This window comes from Acinonyx jubatus, chromosome B1 (assembly GCF_027475565.1).
Source record: "Acinonyx jubatus isolate Ajub_Pintada_27869175 chromosome B1, VMU_Ajub_asm_v1.0, whole genome shotgun sequence".
Classification (NCBI taxonomy): Eukaryota; Metazoa; Chordata; class Mammalia; order Carnivora; family Felidae; genus Acinonyx; species Acinonyx jubatus.
Window position 1 is genome coordinate 18,224,775 of NC_069382.1, and position 12,847 is coordinate 18,237,621.

A 12,847-nucleotide genomic window follows, 5' to 3' on the forward strand; every position below is an offset into this window, starting at 1 on the left:
AGAGCTGAGGTTTGGTTTACTTTCCATTAGAAATAGAGTTTCGACAGACCACATGGCTTGCCGGCTACTGACTACCTTTATCTCTGTCTCCTGCAGTTTGGAGAGGCCAATCAGCAAAATTCACAGCAATGAATAAATAAAAGTAACTGCACCACATTCACACTCCTTGCCAGCTGGACAAGCCCAGAGCAAGGTTTGCCCCTGTATTGACCTTGGTGATGCTCCTCTGAGCAGGGTCCCTGGAGGATTCAGGGGGTATGGCTGCTTTACTAGTCTGAACTAGTTACACCAAAGATCATTAAATGGTTCCCATTAAGGGTCACAAAGTAAACACTTCAGGCTTCATGGGTCCTTTCAGTCTTTGTCACAACTACTCAGCCCTGCCATAGATAATACATCAATGCCTGAGGGTGGCTGTGCTCCAACAGAAGTTTATTTGTGTGAACACTACAATTTGAATTTCATGTAATTTTCACGTGTCACAAATATTACTCTTTTGATTTTTTTTCAACACTTTAAAAATATAAAAATCATTTTTTACTTGCAGGTCATGCAGAAACAGGAAGTGGGCCAGATTTGGCCCATGGGCTGCAGTATGTTAAATTATGAGTAGACACTTTTGGGGGAAAAAAAATAAAGATTTTTAAAAGTCATTCTATTTTGAGGCCTCTTGGTTACTTTTTTTAAATTCATATGTTTTATTTACTTTGTGAATTGAAATATATTTGACATTTAAAATTGTGTAAGTTTAAGGTTGCAACATGTTGAACTGATACAGTTATATTACTGCAATATGATTGTCATGGTAGTGTTAACACCTCTTATCGTGTCACATAATTATCATTTCTCACCCCTTGATTATTAAAATAGTTTAGCCTTGAATCTAACTTTTACACTATCACTGTCACTTGCATTACTATTCATTCATTCAGAAGTAACTTCTTTCTCCATTCATGCTAGGACTCAGAGAGAAGATGAGCCAAATTACTTGCTTCTCCTTTAATCTCCTTTCCTGCTTCTTTCCCTAATGACTTCGAGTCCTTGAATGGGAGGAACCTGCTAAGCCATTTTTAAAAAGTATGCTAGGGACACCTCCAGGTATCCTTAAATCACTGCACTGGGTTAGAAGTTTTCCTCTTTAGAAGAAAGATAAGAATGATTGATTCATCACAAATTATTTGGGAACAATTAATTTAAGTAATTTATTACTCACTGTATGGATTGAATTATATGTCCCTTCCAAAATGCATATATTGAAGTTCTAACCCTCAATGTGGCTGTATTTGAAGATAGGGAGACTAAGGAAATAATTAAGATTAATTGAGGAAACAAGGATAAGGAAGAGACACCAGAGGGCTCCCTCTATCTCTCTGTGTATGCACAAAAAAAGGGCTACGTGAGAACATAACCAGACAGTGGCCTTCTACAAGCCAGAGAGAGAAGCCTTATCAGAGGAACCCTGATGGCACCTTGATCTTGGACTTCTAGCTTCCAGAATTATAAGAACATAAATTTTTGTTGTTTAAGCCACTCAGTCTGTGGTATGTTGTTGTGGCAGGCTGAGCACGCTAATATACCCATATATGGGTCATGATATCTATATATAGGTATGATAATTTTCTAGTAAGCTGTATAATTTTTTGTAACTTTATCCTTATCCTTAAGCTTATTGGTCAAACAATGTCAACAGTTTTCTGTATATGCTTTCCTTGGGGAAATAAACATCAATAACACATACACCGTAACTCAGCTTTGACTTTCAAAATAAACTTTAAAAGGGAACAGATATGAAACACTAGTCTTGAAAACTAGGTTTTCAATTCCAAGAGCCAAGCACTTGAGAGAAAATGGAGTTTTCTGAATCCTAAGTTTCCTTTCATTTTTCCCGAGCTTTTATTTAAATTTCAGTTAGCTAACATACAGTGTAATATTAGTTGCAGATGTAGAATTTAGTGAATTATCACTTCTATACAACACCCAGTGCTCATCACGAGTGCCCTCCTTAATACCCATCACCCATTTACTACGTTTCCTTTTAAATATCAAGAGCCACATTTAGGAAGTCTAAGAATATCAAGCTCTTGGTATATGTCAGAGACTATGGAAGGATACAGGGTATGATGTAAGGACAGAGTTCCACGACAAAACAAAGAAAATAACAAGTTTTTCTGGGATGGGAGAGGAAAGAATTTAGTGGATATGGATCTGGACTACAGAGGTTGCCAGGGCACTTTTGCTCCCTTGCCTGGTGCAGGGAAGAGGAAACCATGGAATCTATGACAATAACAGCAAAGGTGTGTGCTCTGAGGCTCCTACCTTACAGAGGACCCAGCACCAACATGAGCAGCTGCAGCGATCAGGAACGCCTGCGTGGTGTTTTTAGGCAGAGAAGAGAAAGCCTCCCAATACTCCTTTGTCTCCAGGGGGGGCACAGAGATATTCTGCAGATCCTCAGAAAATTTTTGAAAATTAAGCAGCAGTATTCATGCCAGGAGATGCTGCCTTTTGGGATAGTTGTGACAAAGGTCCCAGTAGCATCATAGTATAGTTCATGTGCCAAGAGAAGCGATGTCCCAAGACATTAGCAGCAGAGGCAATAGTGTTAAAGAAGGAAAACTCAAAAATAACTGAGTTTAGACATCTTGTGGTTGGGCTGGGGTGGCAGCAATTACTCAAGGTCAGTATCTTCGTCCCCAACATGCATGTCCTCTTATAATCCTTTGGCTCTTGGACAAATTCTAAGAGAAAAAGGGAGGTGTCTTTAAAAGTGGGAAACGGTCCAGATACAAAGTTTAAATTTTTAATCATGAGAAACTAAAATACTAAGTTTGTTTAAATGTTTACCCGAAGCGTCTAAATTTTTAACCAGAAATGATTGTGTTACCTTGAAGTAACACGATTCAGGTCTTTTGCACGTTAGGAGAAGCTAAGCTATGCGGAACCAGCCTAAATTGAGTTGAAGTATGGGAAAATTAAAATTTTATGTCTGCATAACTGAATTGTATCTAGAATTTGATCCTGCTGCAGTTGTTGGCTAATACTTACAAAAAAGAAAATGATTGGGGCTCCAGGGTAGCTCATTGGGTTTAAGTGTCAGACTTCAGCTCAGGTCATGATCTCGGAGTTCATGAGTTGCAGCCCCAAGTGGGGCTCTGTGCTGACAGCTCAAAGCCTGGAGCCTGCTTCGGATTCTGTGTCTCCCTCGCTCTCTCTCTCTGCCCCTCCCCTGCCAGCGCTCTACCTCAAAAATAAACATTTAAAAAAATTCAAAAAAGAAAAAAAGAAAATGATTGCCATAGATATTTTTTCTAAACTACTCCATGAAACTGCCCTGGTTAACTTGTAAAGAACCGCTACTGCCAATAGTGACTCAGAAAACCTGCAAGTATCTGAAATTCTCTCTGAATCGTAAAACATTCACATTATGTTCAGGGAGTTTGCGATGTTAAGTCAATATTCCCACACTATAATCATTATAAATTAGTAATGCACATATCCTGTCAGGAAGGACTTTGGGTTGTTAACTGTAACGTTATGCTTCCCAACAACAAACCTATTCTACTGGAACGTTGGTAAAATCTGTTTACCGTAATGATTATTTTTTCTTAGGGGTAGGGTAGTCCCCTCGTTTGTGGTTCAGCTTTCTTTGCTTTTAATCCCCAGCCGCCAAGCCCGGGTCTCACGCCGAGGCTCCCCCTCCTGACGCGCCAAGCCTGCTCCGAAGCCGAGGCTCCTCCTCCTGACGCAGCGTCATGACGTCCACAGTAGCCAGACGCTGCGCATTGCAGCGCTTGCGTCTTTACTGCGTCATCTCTTCATGTAAGCGTTTTACCGTGACTCGTTAATATGAGAAGGTGAGTACAGTATTGTAAGATATGTTGAGCGAGAGAAGCCACATTCATAAAACTTTTATGTGTATATTGTTATAATTCTATTTTATCGTTATCTATTGTTAATCTCTTCCTGTGCCTCATTTATAAATTAAACTTTATCATAGGGGTGTGTGTATAGGGAAAAAAAGAATATATAGAGGGCTCGGTGCTATCTGGGGTTTCAGGCATCCAGTGGGGGCCGGGGAAAGTATCCTGGATAGAAAAACGGGGGCTAACATATTCATATTAATGGGGTGATTGATACATTTCGATCATGCCACTTTTCTCTTCTAGCACCTTCACTGGTTATCACCGTCTGTCAATTTTATGAAACCCTTGTTCGTGCACACTTGGGTCTCCATGACACAGTTCCAGTGACCATTTTTGCTGTATGCTTTGCTCCACGTCACGAGCGTGCTATAAAGACACTACACACGTTGTGTCTTTCCACGATGTTAGCTTATTCACTCATAAAGCAGGGTTCATACAATTGTAACAGGCTTGGGATTCCGAACTCCTTTCACTTGGCTTCCTACGCATACACAAGACATACAATACAAAGCCACATAATAAACAAAGTACAAGTGTAAGAAGTGAACAAACCAAAGGGAAAATCAGTCGGTGAGCACACAGCTGAAATGAGGACTCCGTCTGCTCTGCATCAGCTGTCAGCACTTAACTGCTGATTATGTTCCGTGGTCAGCCCCGCAGGGCGTTCAGTGGCAGTTGGCCTTTCGTACGTGGTCAGATGTGGAAGAGTCAGCACCTGGAAAATCAGAGAGCTTGCTGCAGAAATCCTGCCTTCTTGAAGGAGTTTAATCAGTCGTTAGCCATTTCAGGCCTCTTCTGGTTCTGGTGATTAACAGTTCTTGGTTCTTCCACGTTCTCTTGGCCTTGTTAATTAGCAGTTCTTGGTACTGTCAGCGTGTTCTGATTTTAGCAGTGTCTGTTTCTCAGCTCATCGCCCTTGGCTGCCGTCCTGAATCTTTATGTCACTACTTGACATAAGTGACCCCATCATACTCTCTACACTCAATTATTTTAATATTTATCCAAAATTGGTTATTGGCTCTTCCCCAGTAACTCTGTGTATCTGCATGTGTCTTTGCTCCTGATTTCTCTCTGGAGTGACTTCCCCAACCTCTCAGTATCTCTGTCTCCTTTACTAATCATTTCATCAATCTCAAATACATCCTTTTTCTAAAGAATACCTTGATCCACTTTATTTCAGTATTCTTTCCTCAATACTCCGTAGACCTCTTTTAGACCTCTCCTGAGGTTTATCCTATGCTACTTATATGATACTTCTTGTGATAGTTTATCTGCAACTCATACAATAAAGTTCCTTGTGCATAATTTTTATTTCTTGCTTGCTTTAATCTGTGTCCTCATTACCATATTGAGCATACATAGCCTGTGCTCAATCGATACATTTTTTTTTTAGATAATGTAACAGTGACACTTAAGTTGCTATCATGCCTTCAGTTTAAAAATCTGTGATCGCTCCATAAAAGAATGCTTTGGGGAAAAGAAAAGACATGCATGAATTTGCATGTGATTAATCACATGTCACTCTTTGCTTTCAACTTTCCTTCTAGGTGGGAATAAAAAACGTGAAGTGTAGAAGTTTAAGGACTCCACAGAGCTGCCCAAGGACACGGGGAAAGTGATTAAAGAGGAAGCTTCTAGGGGTAGAGTGGACCCAGGGAAGGAGGAGTTACTGCTGATGGCTAGGCTTGTGAGAATAGATTTGTGAATAGGAGAAGAAGGCATGTTGTAGGGAGAAAGAGAAGGACAGAACTAAGAATATATCTCCAGGCCACAACCCATTCACAAAATAGAGGGAGGAAAGAAAATGATACTCATATATTAAAGACACAGTGTAGAAATACAGTGTGTGAACTTAATAAGAGAATGTAATTAGCTTTCCTGATAAAGGAGCTTGAAGTTGTACACTGTGCTATGATGTGCCTGTGGTGGAAATGATTTAGATTTCTTAAATGTATGACACAGCTATGCAGGTGTGAGCAGTGAAGCAGATTGCTGTGCAAAATTCTGTCCAAGTAGGCTAGTTGTCAGATTTTATATATGCCTATAATGGTTTCCCATTTCCTCACCTGTGGGAGAGCTAATCAATAAATAAATTGGTACAAGAAACTAACACTATTTATACACCATATCTTGGGAAATCACCCAAGGCAGCGAATTGGAAGGAACTTCTGTAGATATGAAACAGGCCACTCAGAAATCAGGATGCCTAGTGATACCACTGTCGGAGAGCCGTTTCTTGTGCCAGAAGAGGGCCGCGATCTTAGGGAATTCTTACAAGCGGAACTGCCAAGAATAGAACTCAGCCTTTTCAAAGGTGTTCTTTTTTGGAGAACTTCAAGGTCATCAGTGGAGAGAGCAATCCAGAGAAATTCTTTGCTTTAGAGATGAATTCTTACTACCCTCACTCCCTGCTGCTCCCTTTTATTTTGGGCAAGTGAGAGTTTCCAATGGGCTCTACCTGGTCACTCCATATTTATTTTAAGAGTGGATTAGATAATGTATGATCATGTACTTTGTAAATTAAATTTAAAAAAGCAAGTTTTTTAAAAAATCAATTTCCAAACTAATGAGACCAAGAGTATTTTCACTGAGTATCATGAATCAATGTTTGACTTTTTTTTTTGAGAAATCATTTGGACAATTGGGATAATTTTCTTTATCGATAAAACATTCATTTAGAATTGACCTCCTCGTTTCCACTTACCCATTTTCTCTTTTCAACTCTGTACCCTGTTTTCATCCTGCTGTGGGTGGAAATCACTAATGAATCATTTTCCTCTGTGGCCCCATGTCTAGCTTTTTCTCCAACTACTTTATCTTACAAAGAGATCTATATTTAATGTGTATTTTATCTCAAATAATTAGCTCTCTTCTCTAAGAAACAAAACTGAACCAAACAATATTGGGCACCGGAAAGGAGGAGTAACTGCTGAGGGAAAAGATGGTAAGTTATTGACCTCACTGGATGCCGTTTTCTTTCTATATAATCATTTGATAATTCCTCTCAACTCCTGCCCTAAAGCCCACCTCCATCCCTGAAGGTGGGATTGAATCAGTCAGAGTGCTCTAGACAAACAGACCAACAGAATCTGTATCTATGTATCCACATTCATATCTCTGTGTATCTATATAGCTGTATCTATTTAATGAGGAAGACTGAGATTTTTTATAAGGAATTGGCTCACATGATTATAGAGGCTAACTAAATCTTATGAAATGCCATCTGCAAGCTGGAGACCAGGAAAGCCAATGGTGTAGTTCAATCTGACCCTGAAGGCTTGGGAACCAGAGTAGTTGCTAATAAAATTCCCAGTCTGAGGTTCGGAGAGGAGCAGCGTTGCAGCTCAGCAGTCAGGCGTGGAGAGAAAAAACCTCACTTGCTCTGCCTTTTCTTTCTATGCAGGCTTGCACAGACTGGATGATGCCCACCCATTTGTTTTACTCAGCCTACTGATTTAAATGCTAATCTCATCAAGGAACTCCCTCACAGAAATAATGAAATAATGTTTAGCCCAATATCTGGGCATCCTGTGATCCAGTCAGGTTGACACTTAAAATCAACCATCTCAGAGATGCTCCAGCGTGAAGCAAACTTAGCTACACAGTGTCCACTCCATTGACAAGAACTCTGTTGCTGGCAGTCCAGCTTGCTTCTTCTCTATCCTCCCACATTCAGTGTTTTACTGTCAAGACTCAGTCACTAGTTACAGCTTCAAAGAAGCCCTGAGACTCTCAAGGATGCCAGTGAAGCTCGCTAGTGCTGTCTTCTTGTAAGCGTATGAAGAGTGCCCATGACTTTTCATAGCTTAACACCAATGCCTGGAATGACATTCACGTTTTCTAGTGCAGGTAACCCCAGTCACCATGGGGACAGGTATTTTACTTGAATTTGTGGGGAGCAGGAATGGTGATGGAAAAATACCACAGTGCTTTTACTCCTGTGAATTCCATTCAAGGAATTCTCTCTTTAAATGCATCTTCCTTTAGTTTTATTTTCTAGCCCTCTCTTATGTGGCCTTGAGGTAGATGATTAAGATCGATAGAGACTTTTGGGTTACCTGTTCCTTCTTTGAAGATGTAATCACTCATCATCCATGTAATTATCAACTGAGAGGACCTTGGTGAAACTTGGAGACAAAAGGAGAAAAAGTCCCATTTGATAATTCTTCTACATATGCTTCCATGGCATTCTAACCTCATTGTTCATAGCAATTATCACAGTAGTAATTTTACATTTATTTTGACAGTTGTTTGACTAGTATCTATGTTCTCCACTGTTCTGGAACTCCATGTGGGCAAAACCTGTCTTATTATTCTATCTCTAAGGTCTTACGCAATGTCTTGCATGCAGCATATTTGAATTAATGATTAGATGAACTGATGACCAGTCAGGGGTCTGGATATATTTATTTTTTCCAGTTACTGTTCTTTCTTTTCTTTCATTGAAGAAATTCTTTTAAGTAAGGGCTGTCTTCTTATGAACTAAAATGCAAACATCCTATAGTCTGTCAAATTTTATTGTAATATTAAAAGCTCTTCTAGTGGTCACTTTTGAGTAATAAGTAAAATATACATTTATTCACTCTGTAAAATTAATAACCAATTACTACTCAGACACTGGGACTTTGGAGATGAAAAAACAGCAGATTTCCTCTAAATATTTACAGTAGCATAGATGTAATAGACAAGTAGTTACAGTAAAATGTGGTCTATTAAGTAATGTATGTGTAAGTAACATTTTTTAAAATCAGTATAATGTTCTAGGTCCTTTACTCACATGTAATATATATATATTTTTTATTTTTTACAACTGCTTTCTGAGTTATGTTTCATTATTCCATTTTTTTCAATGAGAAAGCTGAGGTTCAGTGAATTTAAACCTTTTGAAATTTTAATACATTGTTTGGGTTTATGTTTATTTGGTTTCAAAGTAGGCACTCCTTTCTTTGTGTACATGACAAAGAACCACATCTTTAAGTCTCTATGAGGGGAGCACTCCTAAACTCATGAAGGCTCGTAAGTGAGAAACATAATAAACTGTATTACTATTTATTGAGTACCTATGTTGTGCTAAGCATTATGCTGGCATTTCTTTTTAGCCTAAAAATAACTCTAAGATATTGGTATTATCATTCCTATTTCCTACAATGGGACATTGAGTCTCATCAAGTTTAAGTCGCTTGCCCAAGTCATATATATAAGAGGTGGAGCTAGGAATTGAAATCAGTTCTAATGATTACAAATCTATGCTTATAACATTTTTAAAAAAATGGTTCTTCTGAGACCTTGTTTTGACATTACTATAGGCCACATGAATATAACCTAGTTATGACAAGCAAACAGTAGTTTAACGGATTTTTAAACCTGCATTTCAACACTAAAGTCTGAAAACTTTTTTTTTTTTTCCTTCTGGCTTCATATGAACTCCTGAGCTTTTGGTGTCCCTAAAGATAGGTTTTATATCCTTTACATTGTCATGATAATTCTGACAATATTTACCGCTAATCAACTGATGTGGAAAAATCCAACTGCTCCCTGTGGGATATTATGGAACATTGGTTAGTATGAATATTATCAGCAAGGACCTCACAAGCTCCTCATGTTCCTGTTTCTTCAACCAAAATTCATTCATCCATGGACCAATCTGCTTCTAAATTTGTAAACAGCTGTCCAGTAATAAACTCACTAAAATGAATAATATTCTCAAGCAATTGCATGCAGTTTCACAAATGCTCTTATTGTTGTCCTACCCGTCTCACTGCTATTTATGAGCTGTTAAGGCAATGAAAGGGGAGAATGACTTTTTTTTTTTTTTTTAAATAAATGTGAACATGGTGACTTACACTTCAAGGTTCTAATCACCCTTTGAGCTCTTAAGACATCTATTTGTCTTTCTGATTTAGGTTGTGTGTCTCTTGAGCCCTAAGCACATATTCTTTATGCCTGGTACAGTGCCAGATCCATCAGTGTTAAACAAATAATTAATCTTCATAATGATAGCTTGCAGAGGTGGTCCCACAATTATGGAAGGGCACCTTGATATCCTCGGGAAGTCTGCTTTGAAAAACAGATGTGTGTGGCAGATAACAACTGAATATTAAGGCAAATTATTTCACTTCTCAGATCCTCAGTTTCTGAGTCTAGAAAACAAGGGTGTTGGACTAGCTGCTCAGTTGTTGGATTAGAAATTCATGAAGCTAATCCGCATATAGTCCTTTTTAATCCAAAAATTCTTTTAAGTTTTAGAGAATTACTCTAGTTTTCTGGGTTCCTTTCAGTTTCCATTCAAATGTGTGCTGTAGGCTGGAATCTGACTAGATCCCAGTGTGTAATATTTGATGTATTTTTATTTTTCATCTCAGCTTCGTGGATTAAATATTGAAGAACAAATATACTTTCTTATAAAATAGTAGCAATGGCCTTGTATACAAGGCTGGAAGAGTCCCACACTGTTTGGCACCTATTTCCTAATAGTATACATAGCAACATAACACCATTTATGTATTCAGGAGGCTATGGCAGAAGGACAAGGGACTTGGGATTCGAGTCTGACCACCATCACAAGGTACACACAGTGCACCTATTTAACAAGCCTGTTAAAGTGTATGCAGAAATACACTGTTTAATGAGCTGGGGGAAATATCTAAGTTTAGTTATCTTACCAACATAATAAGGAGACTGGTAGTGATTTCTAGGACTTTATGAGAATTAATGTATATAAACTGCCTGACATAGAGGAAGTGCTCAGTAAAGGGTGATTTCCTTTTCTCCCCCTTCTCTTTATCCTCTCATCCTGGCTTCATTCAGCAGTCCCTTTTTAGTATGTGCATATTTCCACATTATTTGAAACCTCCCAGAACAAACCTGGTCTGCTGGTGCTGTTGTCAGAAATCTGGAAGTGGTGGCATTAAAGTGGTTATATCTATTAACCCATCTTTACAGAACTATCCTCTGCAATTAGCCTATCAATTCTGCCTGTAGTCCCCTTTGGATGAAGGCATTAAATACTGCTGAAATGCAATCATGATGGGTAACCAGTGAGTCTAAAGTGGTGGGGATATTCTTTGTCTTTGGAGAAATATCCATTTGGGGGGGAAATGTTTTCAAACTTCATACTTGACTTGGGTTCTCTGATGTCATTGTGGTGAGCAGTACTGTCAGCATGGGCCATCATTGTTGAAAATGCCCTTCCTTGGTTAGTTGTGTTAGAAAGTTGGGGGAAAGAAGAGCAACATTATAGGAAGCCATAATCAAACCAGTTTATATGTGTTTTCAAAATTTCCTTATGAGGGAGCAGTATGATACAAGGCAGTGAGATTCAAGTCCATTCAACCCATACCTAAGTGTGCCTACTGTGTCTGAGGCACAAGAATTGGTGCCAACACTAATTCTGTCAGAATATCACAGAGGGAAGTGGGGGCAGGATTAAGATTAATTCTGGGGCACAGGGTAGAAAGCATAGGAACTGCCTTGTAATTCAGAACCTACCCAGCCAGGGCCAGCAAACATAAGGACAGAATTTTAGGAGGTAGGTAGAGTCTGAGAATGAGAAGCGGCTTATACATAAAGAGTAAAAGTGAGCGGAATATAAACATTGTTAATTCATAATATTCAGTCCAGCCTTGATAAAGATTTATGGCAAGCATCATCCTTTTTTTTAAAGTAGCAAGATCACAGGATCAGAAGTATAGAAATCTCTGATGAATCTTAACTCGCTGCCTGCAAGAAAGGTGGACTTAACGCACATCTCTCAACCTGTCTGAGCATTAGTTTTTTTAGTTGTGAAATAGAATCAATAATTCTTGTTCCGTTTCACAAAGTGGATAGTCGTGAGAATAGAAAAAGGTAAAAAGTAAATTAAAATGTTTTGAAAGTGTTATACTATTTAAATTCCATCCATTATTGTAGACATTTATAAGGTTAACATCAAAGAGATCTCTCTAAACTCTAAAGTTATGATGTTTTTCCTTCTTGCCTTCAGACACAGAATAAATTATGAAGGATTATTTTAGCTTTGCTTTTAATGTAGGTATTTATTCACACATGTTTAAGTGTATTAAAGCAAAGGAAGGGTAAGATGCTGGTGATAACTTAGATATTTTCTATATCACTGATTGCTAGATGATTGTTGGTGATACTTTTTTAATAAAAATTATTGCCTGAATACTCTATGAGAGAGATTTGCAGAGAATGTCTTTGCTTTTTTGTCAGTGAAGCATGTGTCCTTTTTGAATTGGCCTTACTCAATATTTTGCTCATTCAACAGAAATAAAAAAGACCCTCAAATATGATATTTATTGAGTACTCATTGTGAAAACTGGATTGACTTAGGTACTGTGAAGGTAGACCAAAAAAGGAATGTTATAAATAAAGAGGATGTTTATGAGTTTTCTAGTGTTTCAATTATTAAGTGTTCCAATTAAATACATTATAATTCTAAAGGAGACATTTACTATGTTCCATGGATGCAATCTTAGGTTCTTGAAGAAGTTTCCCTATGTAAAGATAGCTGCCATTCTAATTATGTTAAGTCCTTCAGATAGCTTTTGCCAATAAACAAGGTGAGGAATCAAAGACTGTGCTATTTTAGTAGAGGCAGCATGTCAGGGTTGCCGACGCATCCTTCTTACTAGTGGAGTAAGAGGAGAATATACCATTGCATACGCAGGGATCATTTTTCTCACTTTTCTGTTTTCTTGTCAGTAATAGAATGCTGTGTTACATCCTTCCTTTTCTTCCTTTGTCTATACCAGAAAGGAGAAAGTAACTAAAGGAAATGTTTAACAGAGTGGTCAGAAGGAAAATGGAAAAGATCTATGTCAACTTGAGTTTACTTGAATACTGATGAGATGTGGTAGGGTATATGCAGTGGGAGAAGGGAGTAGAGACGGTAAGAAGGAACTCTGAGGATACCAGTAGCACAG

At 38.3% G+C, this 12,847-nt stretch overlaps 1 long non-coding RNA gene across 4 annotated transcripts in view; it reads left to right on the forward strand.

Annotated features, from left to right (window-relative positions):
* The first annotated feature begins 3,757 nt into the window (after positions 1-3,757).
* Positions 3,758-12,847, forward strand: part of LOC113604651 (uncharacterized) — a 124,913-nt gene continuing 115,823 nt past the window's right edge. For 2 of the 4 annotated variants that reach the window (XR_008295859.1, XR_008295858.1), the window contains exon 1: positions 3,813-3,854. This is a non-coding gene — a long non-coding RNA (uncharacterized LOC113604651). Of the gene's footprint in view, positions 3,855-6,788; positions 6,868-12,847 lie in introns of all 4 variants that reach the window. The other 2 variants (XR_003426645.2, XR_008295860.1) reach the window with 2 other exon arrangements.